General features: G+C 47.0%; 1 long non-coding RNA gene and 1 other non-coding gene across 6 annotated transcripts in view; one reads left to right on the top strand and one right to left on the bottom strand.

The window, feature by feature from the left end:
- LOC109395241 (uncharacterized) overlaps nt 1-8,304 on the bottom strand; it is a 50,492-nt gene extending 42,188 nt beyond the window's left edge. For 4 of the 5 annotated variants that reach the window (XR_002126596.1, XR_002126598.1, XR_002126599.1 and 1 more), the window contains exons 1-3: nt 7,942-8,304; nt 6,482-6,574; nt 4,219-4,320 (exon numbers count right to left, since the gene is read on the bottom strand). This is a non-coding gene — a long non-coding RNA (uncharacterized LOC109395241). The remainder of the gene's footprint in view (nt 1-4,218; nt 4,321-6,481; nt 6,575-7,941) is intronic. The other variant, XR_002126600.1, reaches the window with a different exon arrangement.
- Nucleotides 8,305-8,466: 162 nt separating this feature from the next.
- On the top strand, nt 8,467-8,538 carry TRNAT-CGU (transfer RNA threonine (anticodon CGU)). Its single transcript has one exon. It is a non-coding gene; the product is annotated as a tRNA-Thr (tRNA).
- Nucleotides 8,539-8,999: the final 461 nt, after the last annotated feature.

The following is an 8,999-nucleotide window of genomic DNA, read 5'->3' as shown; positions in this document are numbered from 1 at the left end:
GTTAAGAACTGGCTTGGGACGCCAGAGGGCCCCGGTTCGGATCCCACATATGAGGGCCAGTGACACTGCCCTCTACAGCTAAGATGCTAAACAACAGCTCAACCTGGAGCTGGGCTGCCCTGAGTCCCCGATGTAGGCTGCAGCCCCTGTGGCAGTGGGTTGCCATGGGCTACCGTGTGTAGCCAGCGGCCAGCGTGAGCGGCCAGCGGCCGCCGTGAGCGGCCGTCCAGAAGCCGGGGACTGATCTGCCTCACCCGGAAAGAGCACAATGATGGTGCCAACTTGGGCCAGTGAAGCAACGTCCTCCACATCTAGACTGAAGAACAAAACGACAGCAACTTGTCTGTTCCCCTTCCCCAATTCCCCAACACAGTTCCCATCCCCCCAATTCCCCAATAAAAATCTTAAGAAAAAAAAAAAAGATACACGATACAGGCATTTCACTCCTCCATATTTACCCAAGAGGAATGAAAGCCTTTTAGTGTTCTTTCAAACGTCTGTCCATCAATGTTCATAGTAGCTTTATTTGTAATCGCCTAAAACAGGAAACAACCCAAATGTCCACATCACTCAGTGATAACAAGCAATAAATTTTTGGTACACAACACCACAATATGAATGAGTCTCAAAAAAATTTTGCTGAGTGAAGAAGCACCGCTTCCCAAAAGAATACATACTGTTTGATTTCATTTATATAAAACTCTAGGATATGCAAACTAACACATATTGACGGAAAGCAAAATGGTGGTTGTTGGGGGGATGGGAGAGGATTACAAAAGGGCATGAAAAGAACAACCAAATACATTGAACAACCCAATTCAAAAGAAAGAAGGTACCCAGAATCTAAAGAACAGAATAAGTGAGCAAACTAATTAGAAACATCTCAGAGATGTAGAGAGAAAACTGAGGGTTGCTAGATGGGAGGGGGGTGGGGATGAGGGAGAAGGTGAGGGGATTAGAGAGCACAAGTTGGTAACCACAAGATTGCCATGGGGATACGAAAGACAGTTTGGGGAATATAATCAATAATGTAAAGATTTTGTAGGGTGTCAGATGAGCAATTGTCTTATTAGGGAGACCACTTCATGGACGGTGTAGATGCCTGACCACTGCAGTGCACATCTGAAGCTGAAGCTGAATAATACTGAATGTCTACTATAATATCTATATAGTCACAGGATGTGAAGTACAGCACAGGGAATAGTCAATGGAATCGTAACAGGTATATACAATGTCAGAGGGCTAGTAGATTGCGGGGGAGGGTTATCACCTTGTGAAAGGTGTAAATGTCTACTACATTGTTTTGTACACCTGAAACTAATAAAGAGAGATAAAGAGAGAAAGAGAGAGAGAGAGAGAGAGAGAGAGAGAGAGAGAGAGAGAGAGAGAGAGAGAGAAGGTACCCTGGATTGTAGGAAATTGCTTTTATCTAAATAAAACTAGCTAGCAGCTTTTGTTTGAGATAAGCTTTGGTCTGGGTGCAGCGTTTATACTGTCTCTAAATATTTTCCCTTGTGTAATTTTTAAAGATAGCAAAGGATTAAATAGTGCTCACTGATATACCATGGCAACTGGCAAACGCACATAGATAAACACAAAGCAACCATTCACACTTCCAGGGCATCTAACTGACATCCAAGCAGCAGCTACACAGGCAGAAAGCACCACAAGAAAACAGTGACAGCTTTTTAAAAACCATGAAATGACAAAGGACAGCAAAAAATGTTTCTGATAAAATCTTATTCATGTTTCCATAAAAGAAATTCTAATGTGTGCATAACGGAATGAGAAGGAAGGAAAAAGTCACGTTTCGCATTCGACATTTTTACACCTGAGTTATCCATATACATTTACGGTTTTACGGAGCTAAGAAGTAAAGCCACCAGGGAAAAATGCTAAAGGTATGTTCTTTTCTGTAAGTCAATTTATCACTACATGTGCTCTCATTTCCTTCCATCCATTTATCTTTTCACACTGCCAAGAACAGCCCTGGGAATAATCACCTCCCACGCCAAACACTGGGGATATGATAATTGGCCTCTGATGATGGGAAATGACATTTTTAAATAGTCACTTTCAACTTGGTACCATATATTTCATCTTTAACCATGTATATCCTGCTTTAACTCCTAGATTTTAAAAGGAGGGAGGGAATATATGTAGAAGATGGCCCAAGAGCAAGCACTAATTCATCGAAAACTTTGTTTTGCTTAAAGAAAAACACTGCAACCCTTTAGGTCAAGTGTCATTTTGTTAACAGTGATCTTAAAATACAAGAAGTTACTGTCTACCTGTCAAAATGACTTCCTAGTTAATATGAATCAAGGGTTGAGGTTTTGAAATATCATAATACTAAGAAATCTAAAGGAAATAATTCTTTGCTGTATTGAGAAACGCATACCATGTGTCATTTGCGAGTGAGATGCTGCTACCACTTTATAGAAAGTGGTAACATATGTGAAGGAACCAATTTGGACCTTCACCTATTGCTTCTTACAAGCTCACAATACTGCAAAGAACCCAAGCAAGTTGTCCCGTTTGATACCGACACACTCACACCCGTGACACGTCTCCACCAGCTGGGCAGCCCTCGGCCATGCCACCACACACAGCGTGTGGCTGATTATTTCTGCCTCCCCACAACCAACTCTACACAAAGTTAAAAACGAGAGACTTGAGCAAAAGCACATACTGTTCCCATAGCCCAGTGGCACTGAGGGCTGGCTCACTCACAAGCAAGCAGTTGTTTGCAGAACTGTTTGCTCAAGACTGCTTAAATACAAAGGAAAAGTTATCTTAGGAGAGCAATGAGCCAGACACCCATGTGCAGAGGGAGGCACGTGCAAAGATGCACGAGTAGCTGTGTTTGTAATGAAGAAAACTCAGAAACAACCCAGGGGGCTAACAATAGGGGATTTATTAAAAACGCTGTGGCAATCACCCAGCGGACTAGAATGCAGAAGTTAAAAGGAATGAGCTAGCTAGCGTCATCGGGAAGGACAGGACTGGACCTCTGGTGCTTTACAGCATAAAAAAAGAGACATGTAAAGTAACATGTACACTATGATACCATTTGTGGGGAGAAAAATCCCACCCCAAACAGTAAATTTCCTGTGCATAAACATGTATCAACACAAAAGCAAAGAAAAATATATGGAGAGATCTAAAATAAACTCATAATACTGGTCACTGGGAAAAGGAGGGAGAGGGAGGGAGAGAGGGAAGTGAGGGCTGGGCGATTAGGGTCCCCTGCTAAATGCAGAACGAATAATAACAAGCAGTAATTTCATTCAGTTACTGGCTACCACATTTACATACACAAAGCTGTGTCAACTCTGTGTGTTCCTTGGGTAATCTGGTGGACCTGTTTAGAGTCTCTGGGAAAAACAAAAGGGAAAAAAAAGAACACAACTTTGTATTATTCATAGCTGCCCACTTGGTCTTATTCTGTTTCAGGAGTGAACCAGTTGAAACACACTTTCCAAGACTGGAGGCTCTAAGATTGACTTGACTGAGGTGATTCCAGGGCATCTGAACCACTGTCATTTTTCTGCAGAAAAATTTCTTTTTCGTCTTTACAACATTTTGTGTGTGGTTGGCATCATCTGTTCACAGTGATGACACAATAATCGCCTAAGCTGGAGACCATTACTTCTTCTGAAACTTGTCACAGCAGTTTACAGGCAACACGTCTGGCTTCCCTCCTCACCTTGCGGTGTCCCGTGGGGGGCCCACATGATTCCTACCCGGGGCAGGGATCTGTGCTTGGATGGAGTGCCAAAAGGAGGCAAACATGGCTCCCAAAAACATTCCAGTTACTCTTCCACTGAAAATCACGGGGAACTCACATCATGAAATGCCAAAGAAATGAATTTAGACCCCAAGACCCACAGGCCCCAGCAACAAACAACTGAAATATTCATGGACAGGCAGGCTCAATAGTGTTACGACAGCAAGTTCCCCCAAACTCATCTATAGAGTCAGCACAATCCCGATCAAAATCCAGCAGGCATTTTGTAGAAAGGGATGAATTGATTCTAAAACTTATATGGAAACGCCAAGGACGAACTTGGAGGATTTACGATACTTGGTTTCAGAGCTCCTCATAAAATACAATAATGAAGAGTGTGGTGATTAGTATAAAGATAGACATGCAGGTCAGTGGAACACAAGGCGAACTCCAGGCACAGACCACACAGACGCAGTCAGTCAACTGACCTGAGTGTTAAAGGAACTGCGGCAATCCCAGGGAGAGGAGATAATCATTTCAGCAAACGGTGCTGGACAGCCACATGGGAAACAATGAATGGCAAGCCCCACCTGAAACCGCACACAAAAATTAACTCAAAAATAAATCACACACCTAAACATAAAGCCTAAAATGATAAAAATTCTAGGAGAAAACCTTCATAACCTAGGTAGACAAAAGATTTCTTAGGACACACAAAGCATGACACACAGAAGAAAAGCACGGGTAACTTGGACTTCATCAAAATTAAACACCTCACTACTCCGACATCCTTAAGGACATGAGAAGGCAAGCCACAGAGGAGAAAATATTCACAACACATCTCTCTGACAAAAGACTTGTATCTAGAATATACAACGAACTCTGAGGGTCGCTAATCGGAAGACAAACAAGGTATAAAAATGGGCAAAAGACTGGAGCAGACACTTCCCACAAGATGTAACAAACAGCTACGAAGCACATGGAAAGGTGCTTCCCACCACCCATCATGAGGGAAATGCAAATTAAAACGAGATACCACCACACACTCACCAGAAGAGCTAAAATTAAAAAGACAGGACGGGAAAGAGGGAGTCTCCGGAAGTCGTTCCTGGTGGAAGGAAAAATGGCACCACATCGCCTGGCTCTGGGGCCTCCTGTCCCCTCTGTCCACCCAGGTTTATATAATCTGCCTGTGCCCACCAAGTATTTGAGGTGCCCAGCCTGCCTGAAATCACTGAGTTGATCAAATCAACACTAAAAGGGGGCTGTGTTTTGTCTCCGGTCCTGGCTTCAAAACCTGCCATCACTAACAATGTTATGATTAGCTAAGTGAACCTTCCCGAGCTAAAGCCTTGACTTAGGTAATTAGCAAAAAAAGCCTGCTGTCATTATCTCAGGTGGCCTAACTATCCAAGCCTGAGGGTTGGGTTTTTGGGTTTTTTTCCCCCTCTTCCTTATGCAAATGAATTTCTCCAAGAATATAGCAGAGCAGTGGTTGTCAAAGTGAGGGTCGGAACCAGCCGCATCAGCATGACCTGGGGGGTTAGGAAGGCAGAACCTCCACCAGGCCCAGACCTCCCGGGTCAGTCTGCATCTTCATGAGATGTGCAGGTTCGAGAGAGAAGCCCTGGGAGGCCACAGCTAAGGCGCCATTGAGGTAACAGGAGAAAGCCCCTCACAGATAAAATGGATGCAATCCTTGCTCTGTAGAGGCAGCAGGCGGGAGTCAGCGGGGCCAGGACCCGGGAGGGCGGGGCACCAGCTGCAGCAGGAGTTGTCCCTGGAAAGGGTCAGTGTCTTGGAGACATCTTCCTTTTTTCAAGCAACGTCAGCTGTGGCTAAACAATTAAGATGCTATTGGGTTGTTGGAAAAGTCATGACGCATAGAAAAAATACGTCATGACTTTTCCAACAACCCAATACATCTCAGTGGGGTTTGGGCGAGTCACAGACCACAGGAAGAGAACCAAGGAAGTAAAAACCACTTTAAATCTTCTAAGACCTACAGGAGGCCTGTTTGAAAGCCTGAAAAAAACTTGTGACAGCCCTTTCCCAGAGACACACACATTCATTTCACATACTCTTGGGGAATTCGCAGATTTCCTGGTCTTGAGTGTACGTTAGGAATTCCTGCTTTGGGGACATGCAAACAGAAACAAAGAGGTACAGAAAACGAAACAAAACAGATCTAAAACTAACATTTTTTTTTCTAAAATGGAAAAAAGCGATGAAGTCTCAATACAAAAGAAATGTAGATACTTATAAATTATTCAGATCTAGGCAACTTAATCATACAGATGGAACAAGAAGATCAAAAGTATTCTATCACGTCACCTGATCTTGTCACCAGATCAGTTTTGACACTTTCTCACGTAAAACATCACCTTCCCAGACTCTTCAAAGCACCACTGGCTTCACTCAACTCTGGTTTCTCACCCTTAGATTTGGGAGGCCTAGAATCCTGTCACAATTATTTGCGTGCCATCAGAACCCACCTGCCCCAGGGACTCTGTAAGAGCGCAGGAAACATTTCTTCCCATAAAGGTGAACAAAGGACAGCTCCTTCTAGCTGAGAAGTTGCAAGTTTCTGCTTGATTGGGGAAAGGTCTATAAGAAGTTCCAATGCCAGAGCTGTCCCGACACTAGGGTCGGCGGGCACCGGCCAAGGAGTTTCCCAGAACCATATGGAAGAACCACGTTGAAAAGAATTCCACATGTTAATTCCTTCTACAATATTTTTTAAAGACCTACCTTCTACAGCACCATTCTAGAACACCGGAGCCAGGACAGGCGGGCCCTCCATCCAGGTGTCCATGATCTGTGGCGTCCCCGGGCTCTTCACACCTGTAAGATAAGTAGGTCAGACCACCCAGCACCTGTGCTCTCTACTTGAGGGCTCAGAGGGTGGAGGGTCAGCCTCTCTCAGCACCCCACCCCCACCCCCGGATACCTCGGGCATCCCACCTGCCCATCAAGGTACAGATGCACCTCTATCATTCAACTCCCTCCCTTCTTCCCTCCCTCTGAAGACAAAGCTGAAAACAGCACCTGTTAGATTTTGATTCGCATTCCACCTGCCAGTGAATTCTGGGCTCAGCTCCCATGTGATTTTTCTCTCATGTGCTAATTTCTTTCATTTTTTATAAGTCACTGTCACTTTTGCACAATAATTCCAGCAACTCAATGAACACCAAAAAAGCAGGGGTACCATGGAACCAATTTTATCATCAACTAGTCGGAAGCAATGCTCGGTAACGCTTGTTTTAATTCTGAAAATATTCTCCAATTTTTTTTTTTTAATTAGGGAGCTGCAGTGAGGTTTGCATGCTGATATCAAGCACTGTGGGTGCAATGTCTCAGGGCTCCTGTCCCAGGCAGTGCCTGACAGTAAATATCGGGGCCTTTTTCACTCCTTTGCCCAAACCTTGACATTTAAAGCAATTTGGTGAACACGACTCCCGGGCATTTTTTAAGTTTCCTATTCGCCTGCCTGGTGAGCTGCGGACATTCCTCATATTTATCTCCATATACCCTACAAGCACCACTTTTGCCAGGCGGCAAAGATGCACGTGGCAGAATGTTCTGTGCTGCAAAAACTCTGCACACAGCTCAAGGTCTAATTCCCAGCAACTGATTAAATCAATTGTGATACAGTCACTCAATTGAAAACAAGGCAGCTACAAAAGAGAATACAGTAATTCATGCATAATATTATATGTTCTGCAGTTTATATAATTTACTATATAATAGTGAGATTCCACCTTACATTAATACGTTATTAATTATATTAAATAATGTCTGTATTATTTGCTGTGATCATACTGTATTATGTACCACAAGCCGCTGTATTACTTAATACAGCATACATTAACTCATGAAAAATCAAAGTACAGGAGAGCTGTAAATTAATCCCATTTGCTAAAAAATAAAAGGGCACGTTTGAATCTATAAACAGGCAGGTGCGCATCATTATCAGGAGCGGTGGGACTCAGCCTTCCCCGCGCAGCAGCATCACCTGGAGGGCTCGTTAAGACCCAGGTTGCTGGGCTCCGCCCACAGGTGTCATCGTGCAGGTGTGGGTGAGCGGGAGACGCCGCGTTTCTAACCTGCTCCCAGGTGAGGCTGCTGGTCCCGGGACCCGCGCCCACCCTGGGCTACACCGGCCACCTGGGGGAAGAGCCGCTTTGGGGTTTTCGTGTCAGAAAACTTACGTGTTCCTTCAACAGCGCTTGCAGAGGCGCCTGCTCGGCGCAGAGCAGTCGTGCGGACCGCCCCGGGGTCCTACTAACGAGAACGGCCACCGTTCCTCCGCCTAGAGGGTGCCTCGCCCTAAAGGGGAAACTGAGGCTCCGAGGCCGGTCGTCCGGGGCCGCGGGGAGAGTCTGGCAGACCCGGGTTTCGAACACTCGTCTCCGAGACGCCGGCCAGCGTCCCGCCCGCTCCCGAGTTCCGGGCACGCCTCCGGACCAGGCCCTGGGGACCCCCAGGGACTCCGGGCGCGGGCATGCGGGGGGTGCCGAGGGAACCTTCGGGCCGGGCAGGTCGCCGGGAGCCCGCGGGGAGGAGCCGGCGTGCGGCCGTTGGAGCCCCGCCTTCTATCCCGGCCGCGGCGAGAGGGCGGGGCCGCGAGGGCCGGGCGCGCGCGCGCTCACGTTCGTGCTCGCGCTCGCGCCCGCCAGGCCGACTCACGGGAGCGGCGCCAAGATAGAGGCGCTCGGAGCCGCCATTCTAACGCAGGCGCGGTGGCCAAGTGGTAAGGCGTCGGTCTCGTAAACCGAAGATCACGGGTTCGAACCCCGTCCGTGCCTGCCACTGGGTCTTCCTCGCGCGGAGGGGAGACTTTTTAGGGATGACCACCACTTTTCCAAAGTGTTCATCAGTAATCTGCACCACCTGGATTTCGCGTTCAGATCCGAGCCGACCGGACCCACTGTTTTCACCCCAGTTTGGTTTCAAACTCTTCTGCCCTCGCAGGCCGGGTGGCCCAGCCAGGGCACCACAGATTCACCACGCGGGACATTGCCCCCTACTGCGATCCCTGGGCACCTGGTGCTCTGGGGAGGGGGGGGGGAGGGCTCCGGGTGGGCCGGGGTCGCAAACTCCAGTGTCCCAGGGATCGCCTGGGAACCATGCACCCCGCATGGCCCATCCCCCTTCGGGCAAGACAGTCAAGAGCCACTAAGCGCTTTTCTGCACACTGAAGTCCCGTTTTGTCCTCTAAAGAGAGAACTGCTGTTGCCTGACACAGGGCCCACACCCAGAGTCCGCT

Source organism: Hipposideros armiger, unplaced genomic scaffold (assembly GCF_001890085.2).
Source record: "Hipposideros armiger isolate ML-2016 unplaced genomic scaffold, ASM189008v1 scaffold_460, whole genome shotgun sequence".
Classification (NCBI taxonomy): Eukaryota; Metazoa; Chordata; class Mammalia; order Chiroptera; family Hipposideridae; genus Hipposideros; species Hipposideros armiger.
Note: the sequence above shows the minus strand (reverse complement) of the source record. Positions and strands in the feature narration are given on the sequence as shown.